The following is a 12,488-nucleotide window of genomic DNA, read 5'->3' as shown; positions in this document are numbered from 1 at the left end:
ATGTGTGTATGGGTGTGTGCTTGTGAATGTGTGTGCAGTAGTGTGTGTATGCCTGTGTGTGTGCAGTAGTGTGTGTATGCCTGTGTGTGTGCAGTAGTGTGTGTATGCCTGTGTGTGTGCAGTTGTGTATGTGTGTGTGGCTGTGTGTGAGTGAGAGAAGCAGAGCAAGAGAGGGAATGTGTGTGTGTTTATGTGAGTGACTGAGTGAGTGAGTGAGTGAGTGAGCGAGTGACTGAGTGAGTGAGTGAGTGTGGATATGTACGTGTGCGTGCGTGCATGTGTGTGTGACAGAAAGAGTGGGGGAGGGGTGTATAAGGGAGACGTGTACATGTGTGTGTTTGTGTGAAAGGAAAGAGGGAATGTGTGTGTGTGTGTGTGTGTGTGAGAGAGAGAGTACGCCTGCGTAGGAGGGAATGTGCGTGCACTTGTGTGTGTTTGTGTGATTGTGTGTGTGCATGCTTGTGTGAGATGTGTGTGTGTGCATGTGTGTGTCTGACAGAGACGGAGGGGGAGGGGTGTGTGCGGGGAGAGCTAGGAGCAAGCTCTGCAAATGGTGTTTGTGTGTCTGTGTGTGTGTCTGCATGTGTGTGTGTGTGTGTGTGTGTGTGTGTGTGTGTGTGTGTGTGTGTTACAGCAGCACAATATGTGCCTGTGCTGAATGAAAGGGAAATGAATGCAGTGTGTGTGCTGTGGAAGAGGGTGTGTGTCCTTTATTGGAGCTGTGTGTGTGTGTGTGTGTTTGTGTGTGTATGTGTGTGTGTCTGTGTGTAGTTTCTAAGGGCTTTATAACTGTGTGTTGCTGTACATGTGCACAGCTTGCACGTGCTTGTGAATGTTTGTCTTCAGTAAGGATTGTGTAGCTGTGTGTGTCAGCGTGAGTACATATGTGTGTGCTTGCATGTTTGTGTGTACATGAACACACGCACACTTATTGGAGGTATTGGTGCGGGTGATGAAGTGTTCATGATAGTGTGCACACGCAAACAGAGCAGAATTACAATTAAACCCAACTCATTCAGCTCCCAGATCTCCATACATTTCCTCTCACATCCTTCTTCTTCTTCTTATCTTATCTCAGCTCTGCATCATCTTCTAGCCTCTTGATGACTGTTAAATCCTCCTGTGTGTCTCAGGAATTATACTCTACCTGTGCAGGATCTTCATCACTGTCTGTAAATACTGGGAAGTGGCACTTTTCATTTTTTTAGAACAAACTTTTATAAGTCTGGTTTAAAAAAAATGTTTTCATCAGTGTTCACCGGAGGTGCTCATGCAGGTTAACAGGTGCAGAGGAGATGCAGCTGGCTTGTTTGTGTTAACTTCTCATATTTGTTTAATTTGTTTGTGATGTCAGCTTCGGTTCTGTACGGCAATTGTGGATAAGGGATCTTGTATTATTAGCTGGTTAGCCCACAGGGCCAACTCATGGAGCACATCCAGCCCAATTTCATTTCAACATAAAGCTATTGGCTAATAAGATCTTATTTTCTGTGAAAAAACGTTTAACTACACACCCAATTCCCGAGATGTCCACTCATCCATCTTCTGCTGCTTATCCAAGTAAAAACACCTTATCTAGGAGGTGCCTATGACATATCTTGGTCAAACTCAAACTACCTTAACTGCCTCCTTTTGATGTGGAGTGGGAGCCCAGCCACCCTTTGGAGGAAACTCATTTCTGTTGCTTGTATCCATGAGCTCATGAGGATAGTTGAGAGTGGGAATGTAGACTGACTGGTAACACTGGATTTTTACTTCTGTGTTAAATCTACACTGTGAGTATGTTGACACTGTGAACCCTCCTGAAACCCTACACTTGAACTTAACGTGCACTTCCCTACAAATGCAACCACATGTCGCCGATAAAGGCGGCGAGCGCAGGTGCTGAGCTTTTGCAGACATGTGACCATTAAAAACATGACATTAACTTATCCACCATTTAGGGCCTCAGTCAGTCATGCAGGCCTGCAGACTGGTCAGCAACCACCTGTTGCTAGAAAAAACATGTATCCTCCAACTGTTTGGCAAAATGCTCTTTGTGATTGCTTTGGTTGTCAGCATGTTGCAGTTTAAATGAAAGTGATGGTGTTGTCTACACAACACCAGCTACTCTCTGAGCTGTAGTGAAACTGTGAAAAATGTGACACAAACTGGAAATGGAAACTGTTTGCCTTTAAAGTAAAAGTTGCACTTTTTCAAACACATTAGCTGCAGCACTTGGACATAGTCTTCTCCATTTCCAATTTACGTCGCCTTAATTTCAAATTTTACAACCAATCGGCTAGAAGTTAGCTATTACTTGCAGACAAACATAAAAAAATTGCAGGCAGTTGGAATCTGGTAGCAACCAATGCCATCACTAGGTGGTTTCTAATGCAGCACCTTTCAAACAATTTCCCCCCACCTCCATCAACCACTCTAACCAGCCAGGGAATACATGTTTCCCTAGCAACCGGTGGTTGTATCACATCCAGTATGGCGGACTACTCTTGAGCAATGTGCAGAAGCATGATTTAGATGTCAGTTGATAGTTTTGCTTTCATGCTCATCTCTCTCTTCACTACAACACACGTATATAGCGTCTGCTTCACTGCAGATGCTGAACTGATCCGTCTGTTGATCTCCTGCTTCACTCTCCCCTCATTCATTCACAAGACCCCAGAAACCATACATTTAAAAATACCTCTCAATTTTCACACACTGTAAAGAAAGTAAGTCAAAGAAACGACCCAGCATGTTTCATTGGGCTTATCTATTCAAGGACATGAAGTATTTTATCCTGTAATTACAAAAAAAAATATCTGTGAAGTCACAGAAAATGTCTCTGTTCTTTACTGGTTAAAAAAAATAAATTCTATTTTTAATATCGGGGAAAAGGAAACTAATACTGACAATAAAAAAAGTTTTCGCTCTTACCTTCTTACTTTGTCGTATGACAGGTCATGAATTAGGTCTGTGTGAAAAATAAGAGAGTAAAAGTGAAAAAAGAGGTAAAGATCAGAAATTATTCTTTGAAATTCTCACATTTTCTAAAGACATCAACTGGGCGAGATTGGACCGATTGGTGGGCTGGTTCCGGGCCACGGGCTGCGTGTTTGACATCCTTGGATTAGGCTTCTTATTAAACTGCTGCAGCTGAAGATATAACCAACTATTTCAGATTAAATCATGCTTTTCAATAAACTATGCAAAAGGAAAATTTATTTTGAAATCATCAATTCCTGTACATTCCTTACATTTTTACTTCCCATATTTGATGGTTTTCTTTCTTTTTCCCTCGTCAGGTTCACACGTTCTCAATCAACTGAATTTGCTAATGTTAGCACCAGGCTAAGCGGTCACATGAAGGTGGTTTTGACCCTGATAAAGCAACCCAGGGTTCATCCACCTAGCTTCGAGCATGTTCAATAAGGGGTGGTTTTGGCAGTACTTGGCCAGTCACTGGGAGCAACACATCTGATTTTAAATCCATCCATCCATTTTCTTAGAAAAACATGATGAGGTTACACACATAATACAGATTGAAAGCAACACAGCTGCTGCAAACAAACCAATGGTATGAATGCCTGTAACAGGAAAAGCACTGTGCAGTAGTGTAGTATAAGAGTGCTATATGAACATGTGAGTGCTTTAAGTGCTTTGCTCAGTAAGACTGCAAAAGAGCCGCTATATTAACAAAGTGTAAGACATCTGAAGCTAACAAAGAGAGCTGTTGAAAACACCAACTGTGCAAGTTAACAGAATATCAGTGCTCAGGAGAATTATTCCGTTAAGTTAAATGTTTAGATGTGCTGTAGATGTTTCAGGTTTTATTCTCTCAGCTACAGTCTTGGCAGAGTGAGAGAAAAGAGGCTTATTCTACATGAAAACTTGATATAAACATGGATTTAGGATCATATATTAATGCTTATAGAACAATAAAAAGGTAGCAACCCCCTGCTGCCTGCTCATTGAATCCGAGGGGCCCTCCAGAAATGATGATGCTATTTTCTGGAGAATTGCTTGTTTAGAAGGTGATGTCATACCTGTTGATCTCTAATCTCAAGCAATCTGCTCCAGAGTAGGTTAGGTCTACAGGGTAAGTTACCATGGTGATGTGTGGAGTATGTAAAAAAGTGAACAGCCTTTAGCTTTAACCCTGGGTTTACGGTGAAGTTACATGGATAATCCCAAATCGTGCTTTATAGTACAGGAATCGGCTTCCTTTTGTGTTTATAGACAGTGCAGACATCCAGCCATTCCTTGTTTTTTCCCAGTGATTTCCTACTGGAAGTTTTGTCCCCAGTTCTGACCAACCAGTTCTGAGTTGATAGTGTTTGTACTCTAGTTTGATCTTTTTTTGTGCCAGAATTTTTGGCATGATTTTTGCTTACTCCCTGCCACAATGTGTTTGAACCTTGAACTTAAACAAAGTGGTGGGCTTTTGGATTTCAGTCACATGAAACCTCAAAAACAAAACAATCAAAGCACTGGACATCAAAACAACAGAGTTTTCAGTCTCTAGCAGAGACGAGTTTTCATTTTACAAGCAACCAAGGATCTTCACACAGCATGGGGGTAATCAATTGCCAGTGTGCTTGTACAACTTACAAATGGGCATTTTAAGTATTCAAAAATTAAGCTACTTGGCTCAGACCACTGGGGACTTTGTATGCAGGACTACTCCCCCCCCCCAGTTAGCTAGGCTAACATGATATGTTTGCCACAAGAAAGGGGCGGTATGGCAGTAATAGTGCCGACGCAGACTACATACAGTCAGCTCTATGATTGGCAAGAGACCCAAAACACCAACAACAAGGCAAAGAAGCAGACAAGCTCCTGTTACATATTAAAGGGGGCTTATTAAGCGAATAAATTAAGTGATTAAAAACAATGCATCCCATGGCACAGGTGCACTCATAGAGGATATTATATTTGTATCATCAGCATGAAAGCCCATGTCAGTACAGAGTTTAATCAGTATTGATTATCTTTTAGATGAAAATATAATATTAAATTAGAAAAATAACAGCTGAACGCAAAATCCCATCTTACACAAACCACCAAAGCTCAGCGGGGTTTATAGAAATGAACTGTTAACTGTCTCAGCTTAAAACAGGCAATCTTCCTCATCAGGCACTATGCAAATCACCATGCACACAGCTAACGGCTAGTTTAGCGCTCTGAGTTAGGAGGTAGTTTACTTTGGAACTTTCAGTTTGTCTTCACTGATGCTGAAATAAGTCATGGTTACTTCTTGTCACAATAATGAGAGAATAGCATGATGATCGATAGAAGGCCATAACTGCACCGTCTCCAGGAGCAACTGCTGCACTGTAACAACAACAGTTTAATAAACAAGCAAATTAAAAAAAACAATCAAAAAAACTGTTACACAATCGACCATGTGGCTGAAACAGATTTATAGATCACTGACCACTTTATTAGGCACACCTGTTCACCTGCACCTTAACGCAAAAATCTAAGTGTTTGTGTGTGTGCACATGGCAGCACCTTAATGCATTTAGTCATGTAGAGATGGTGAAGACGACCTGCTGGACTGAGCATCAGAATGAGGCGGAGAGGTCATTTAAGTGGTGCCAGACGGGCTGGTCTGAGTATCTCAGAAACTGCTGATCCCCTGGGATTTTCCCACACAACCATCTCTTGGGTTTACAGAGAATAGTCTGAAAAAGAGGAAAATATCCAGTGAGTGGCAGTCCTCTGGGTGATTTTTTTTTATTTTTTTGATGTCAGTAGTCAGAAGAGAATGGCCAACTTCAAGTTGATAGCAAGGCAACAGTAATTCAATTAACCTCTCATGACAACCGAAATATGCAGAAGAATATCAGAGAATGCGCTTCATATCAAACTTTGAAAATGATGTTGTACAGCAGCAGAAGATCACACCAGGTGCAACTCTTGCCAACATTTCTGTTTGATTGTAGGGGCTTTACCTTACAATATAAAGCACCTTAAGGAGAGTTTAACTGAACTGAATTAAGAACAGGAAACTGAGGCTACAATTCACACGGGCTCACCAAAATTAGACAATAAAAGATTGGAAAAAATGCTGGCTGGTCTGATGAGTCTCGATTTCTGCTGAGGCAATTTGGCCCACTTAGTACCAACTGAATGCCATTTAAACAGCACGGCCTACCTGATTATTGTTGCTGACCATTGATTACCACAGTGTGCCCATATTCTGATGAATGCTTCCAGCAGGATAACGCACCATGTCGCAAAACTCATATCATCTCAAACTGGTTTGCTGAACGTGACTATGAGTTCACTTTACTGAGATGGCCTCCACAGTCACCAGATCTCAATCCAGTCCTTTCCACCACCTTTGGGATGTGGGAGAACGTCATGGATGTGCAGCAACTGTGTGATGCTATCATGTCAGTATGGACAAAAAATCTATGAGGAATGTTTCCAACACCTTGTTAAACACTATCATGAATTCTTCAAGTGTCCATTTATCTTAGCTTCTCTGGTGATTCAGTGATCTCCATTTTCTTTAAATCAAACACCAGTTTAACAGATATAAATCAAGATAAACCCGGACAACACCTAAAATGTAGGCAAAAATGTGTTTTTTTAATTGAATTAAAATTATAAGACATCTTTCACTCATATTTTAAAGCTTACACCACATATGCGTGATTCTACAGCTGTCATGAACCATATGAAATATAATATCAAATAACAAAGCTTTATATATACAGCTTTTTCATTTGGCTCGTCTCTACCTCCAAGCGTCTCCATTTACACTTTTACTGCCAAGCATCTGTACATTATTCTTTTCATTAACACTGCATTCAGTTGATTTGTGCTTCTGAGATTTGCAGTTATCTCTTTACATCTAGCTGACCTCTTTTTGTTGGACTAAGTCAGAAGCTCGACCCTTTCCCTCCTCTTGTTACCGTCCCTCCCACCTACAACACTACAAGAAGAACCATGAGGATTTCTGGTAGCAGTCAAAATATGAAACATCCTTGTTTCAGAGCCACATTTTAAAGCGATGTTACTTCAGTAAACTGCCACTTTTAAATACAGACGGAGCAGTTATTTGCAGCATCCTGCTCCCACCAGGATGTGCACATTTCACCTGTGTGTCTTGTGTGTCACAGGGGAAAAGACTTCCGTAGTGAGCAGTGCAGGATGCCCGACTAGACTGGGCTCAAATGCATAAATCAGCATAATTAATATTCCATTAAATTTTCATATATTTAATGAAAACATAATTTAAGAGCTAGGTCTGATCTCCTTCCTTTTTACATGTGCTGGTGTTTGGCAAAAATGGAGGATCATCCACAAAGTCTTCCTCAGTGTTTTTCTATTGCTGAGTTAAAAAGACTTACTAGACTTAAACTTTCAATTCTAACATTTTACATATTCTGGTAGCTAAAAAAATGACATATAATCCTTAGCAGATCTTAAAATTAGGTAAATACAACAATAAATATGACATTTTAACAAAAAGCCAAACTGCAGAAGAAATGCATGAAAAACTAAGTACATGATTACTACTTTAACAAGAATTAAGAATGTGCGTGTAGCATGATCTTATGATCATAAAGAATTAAGTGTCGATGTCCATTAGTCTACAAAGGGTTATAGGGCCATTTGCAAACAATTTAAAGTTCAACATTTTGCAGTAAGAATGATTATCTAAAAGTTGAAAAAACACTTAAGACAGTTGCCAATCTTCCCAGGAACGAACATCCCAGTAAAATCAGCCCAATTACAGAGCGTGCAATGTTCAGAGAAACCTCTCAGACTTTGAGCAAGTACAGCTTGTTTGGAAGGAAAAAGCATCTTCTCTCTGAAAAAAGGCTGCGTCAGTACAGCTTAGGCTTGCAAAGATGCATCTGAACAAATAACGTCAAGACTTCTGGAACAATGCGCTTTGGACAGAGCAGACCAAGGTGGAGATGTTTGGTCAGAATGCACAGCACCACGTTTGGAGAAAACTAAAAACGTCATATCACCACATACACCTCATATCAACTGTAAAGTGGTGGAAGGATGATAATTTGGGCTTGTTTTAGGCACCTTGCGGTCACTGAGTCAACCATAAACTCCTCTATATACTAAAACATTCTGGAGTCAAATGAGAGGCCATCTGTCCCACAGCTAAAGCTTGGTCCAAACTGGATCATGACACAGGACAATGATCCCAAACATAGCAGCAAACCTACAACAGAATGGCTGAAAAAGAAAAGCATTGAGGTCTTGCAAGTCATACAGTCAAAATCCAGATCTCAACCTGACTGAGAGGCTCGTGTTTATCTACACTTATCCTAATATTTTTAAGGAAGTGTGGATTGTTTTAAATCCTGGGGTTGGGAGGTTATCCTGGATATAGTTTTGACTGTTGTTTGTGATTAAGGTCAGTGGGATGTGTTGTTCCTGTGTATATTGTTTCGATTTTGTTATGATGTGCAGATCTCTGTGGTAGAGCTGTAATGCCATCTGGTGGGTCTGGAGTCTGTTTTTGTGACAGCATTTATTGTGTTATATGGTAGAAATCCAGCTTTTCTTTTGTATGATGCAGGAATGTTTTCTCTCCAAAATTTAGTGATGGCTTTTTGTGTGTGTTGCATTACAAACAGTCCGACCTGTTGTCTTTGAGGGACACCCATAAACCTGAGGGTGTTGTTATTTTACAGTGGTTTGTCTCACTTTAGTGACCTTTAATGTCCTGAGATCACTGAGTTTTCTGAGTGGGTAATTAGTAGTAGAGCTCTAATTTTTATTACACAATTGCGGCTGCCTTTTATAGTTTTATTTAATTTCCTCGGAGAAACGTTCAAATAGGTGCTAAATAGCATAGCTTTTGAACTTTTTTAACATTGACCATTATGTGTTGGTGGTGGTGAAGAGGTTGGTTAAAATACCTGCCTTATTGTAGAGTCCAGGTGATGCATGCAGATCTTTCTTCTATATTAGAGAATAAAAATACTGCCCGAAAATATATAAAACTATCCTGGAGAGCTTCAAAGTAGGAGAAGCTGCTAGTTTTAAAGGTATATTCCCACTGAAGTGTTGTTTATTTAATATCTTCAGTTTTACTTAACATAGAAATTCTTGGATAAATAATCATTGCTGTAGTTTGTTTTACAGACACACACGTCAGTCTCAGTTATGCACTTGCCAAGGCTCATGACTGCATCTTGCACAACTGTGACGCAATCATAATAAAATCTGTCTACAGAAAGACAAAAATCTAAACACCCACCAAAGTACTCAAAACAGCCTTTGTGGCAGTCTCTGCTAGAGTATGTAATCCCAGGACCACAGTTTGGAGTGATGACACACACAGACACACAAACTCGGAGTCGCAGAGCGAAAGCAAAACCATCTAATCTGCCATCGAAGCAGTTAGACAGAATCAACACCAGCTTCGTGTTCAAAGCCCTCATCACGAGCAGCTCGGTATTTACAGGTTCTGTGCCTCTCCACTCTGTGTCCTCCAGGTGAGGTTAGGTGTCAGGAGCTGCTTAAAGACAAACCTGCCCATAACAAAGGTTAACAGTAATGTCATGTCACGCAGGATGTGTTTTTGTGATCTGCTGCAGAAGAAGATGAACAAATGGCGAATACGAAGAATGGCTTACGTGAAACAATTTCCTTCCGGGGTGTGGCAGTGCCAGGTAGGTTTTACCACAGATTTCTCACATTTCCCTCCTCCATTTTCATGCTGAGTTTTCAATCACAGGACAAAAGCATTTGCTTTTGCTTCTGCTTTATTTTCTGAGAAAAATATGGCAGCAGATCTCCAAATTCCTTTCTAACTGTTATCGCTCACAAATTTACTTGCAACAAGACATGAGGTGGCACACGTTTCATTTCATGTACCCAGTGAATGGTTTCAGTAGCTGATGATAGCTCATTGTGGGAGTTAGAAGGGAAAAAATGGTATTCTTTATGTCCGTCTTGATTGAATTGATGAGACATATGATGAAGAGCAATAAATTTAAAAAGGCTAAACAGCTAACCTCGATGGACTGAGATAGGCCTATGTTAGGAAATGTTGTACAAAAACCTATTTATATTCCTTTAAATCATTTAGAATAGAAAAACAGCGTCATGTTAGTCAAAACTCAGGTCACAAAGCTCTTTTAAAACTTATGAGCTTTCTCTTTGTCCCTTTTTATTTCATCTCCCAGATGTGCTGATGTTTTTGCATACCCACAACTGTGATGCAAATCACGCTGACAGTTCGTTGTGCAGTTTTGGAAAATATCTTCACAGCTCCAAAATAATGATTGCTGCTCACCCTGTGAACTTTGCTAGTGCTTATGGCAGGCAAAAATAATCCAGATTAATACTTTGGTCCACCACATGGGTCTAAATGTCAATTAATTAACTATTAAAATGATCTAGAATATTGAATTATTCTCTATAATAATATGAAATTAGAGGTTTTAATATTTAATTTGTTATTATCTTTTGATTAAGCGTGGGTCAACCAGTAAAGACTGCTGCATGACACTGAAGCAAAGAGATTAGCCTGTAAAATACTGACAGCACAATAAGCTCATAAATGGTAAAACAAGCAAATAATCATAATTTTTAAAAAGTCGACAAGAAAGCAAAGAAAAGCTACCTTGTTGTCAACGAGCATCATATGCACAGTATGTTACAAAGACAAAAATGATGAGGAATAGTTTTACACTTATTTTGTTTGACTGGGCTCAGTTGAATGGACCACATACATACGCCTCTGAGTTTACTATCACCATGCCGTTTCCATGTATCAGGCAATCCCTCCCCCGTGTATGCTTGAAGGGGAGTGACGGGTGACCTGGCATCAGAATACAAAGAGCCTCATAAAGACTTGAGATAATAACATAATCTATATTATTGATCTTATTGAGCAAAATATATTTATGTTATAGAACCTTTTTCTTCCATTTTACTTACTTACCATTTGGTGCATTAATAAATTGTTTCAACAGCTACAGCTCAGTTTCTGAAAAAAAAGAAGACATTTTATAAAATTTAAATAATAAACAAATCAACCAAAAGCTGTTTTTAAATGGAAAAACATTAAATAAGGTGTTGATATTGAGAGTATGAAAGTTTGCATCAGTGGACACAGTGAGGGTGTGGTGTACCATTAATTGTAAATAGTACATATAATTTTTTGAGCAACATATGCTGTCATCTATTAAAAGTGTGGTAAAATGGTCTACCTGCAGTCCAGATGGGTCACCCAGTGAAAACATCTGGAATGTTATAAAGTGGAAAAGAGAAGTTAGTCCCACAGCTATTAAACAACTAAGATCAAATGTAAATCAAATGCTTGGAATTTGTTGCTAAAAGAGTTGATGCAACACAACATGCCACTGTTCAAACTTTTAAAAATGAGTTTCTAGCATCATGGATCCATCCATCCATTTTTATTAATGTTTAACCATTTGGCATGGAGAAAGGAGGGATTCTCTCTCAGATATCATAGGGTGTAAAGCAGGACACACCTCGGAGAGGTCTTGAATCCATCAGGCTGTAACGGTTTGAAATTTTTAAAAGTGATTTAAAATGTGCTGAATTATGTTTTTATTTAGTTTGCACAGAAATTAAAGCTGTCTTTGTCTACATCTTGCCTCTTCATCTGTTATTGAGACAGCACTAGTACTTTAAATGAATGTCACACAGGACAAAAATTGCATCTTTGATCAAATTTGTCCAAAATATTAATATAAAATATTAATAAAAGAATCTCAAGAAAACTGAGAACCAATAAAAATGTTGTTTATTTAGTTTTCAGATGGTTCATTTACAGTGGAATACAGATTATGTTAATATACCAACACACATTTTAGCAGTACTTAAAGTGCTATCTGCTAATCAAGCTATGAGTCTTACACAGTAATGTGTGTCACTGTGTTACAAAAACTGTGCAATAGCTTTGCAATGTCTATGTAATTATCAGTGTTTAATAACTCAGTTCAAAAATATGCTATTTTGTGGTTATTTTGAATGAAATAATGTTAAATTAAAATGGATGTCTCCTTCTTCAATTATTTACCTAATTATGACTGACTCGCTGCATTGTGTTTTCATTATTTATGAACTTTGTGGACAATGTATCGTTTTATTATGATGTGAAGGTCGTCCAACAGAAATCTGTGCAAATTAGAGTAAAGGAAGTATCCAAACATTTGCATTGTAGTCTTATTTTCCCCAGTAAACCCTCTCTCTCTCTCTCTCTCTCTCTCTCTCTCACTCTCTCTCTCTTTACATATATATGTATATTAGATTTATATTACTTTTCCCCAAATATACCTTATTAATTATTTACACAGGACATATACATTGTGATTTGCCAAATAAATAAATAAATAAATAAGTAAATACACAGATACAGAAGCCAAGTTAAAAATGTCTAGTTGAATGCCAAAGCATGGAATATCTTTATAAATATAACAAATACCAATTACACTTTAAAGGTCATATTACTATTATTATTATTATTGTTATTATTATTATTATTCGTA

The 12,488-nt window shown here is 38.8% G+C and overlaps 1 long non-coding RNA gene across 2 annotated transcripts in view; it reads right to left on the bottom strand.

The window, feature by feature from the left end:
• Nucleotides 1-3,322, bottom strand: part of LOC112847064 (uncharacterized) — a 7,426-nt gene extending 4,104 nt beyond the window's left edge. The window contains exons 1-3 of one of the 2 annotated variants that reach the window (XR_003220382.1): nt 3,237-3,322; nt 3,025-3,135; nt 2,917-2,953 (exon numbers count right to left, since the gene is read on the bottom strand). This is a non-coding gene — a long non-coding RNA (uncharacterized LOC112847064). The remainder of the gene's footprint in view (nt 1-2,916; nt 2,954-3,024; nt 3,136-3,236) is intronic. The other variant, XR_003220383.1, reaches the window with a different exon arrangement.
• Nucleotides 3,323-12,488: the final 9,166 nt, after the last annotated feature.

Source organism: Oreochromis niloticus, linkage group LG6 (genome assembly GCF_001858045.2).
Source record: "Oreochromis niloticus isolate F11D_XX linkage group LG6, O_niloticus_UMD_NMBU, whole genome shotgun sequence".
Classification (NCBI taxonomy): domain Eukaryota; kingdom Metazoa; phylum Chordata; class Actinopteri; order Cichliformes; family Cichlidae; genus Oreochromis; species Oreochromis niloticus.
Note: the sequence above shows the minus strand (reverse complement) of the source record. Positions and strands in the feature narration are given on the sequence as shown.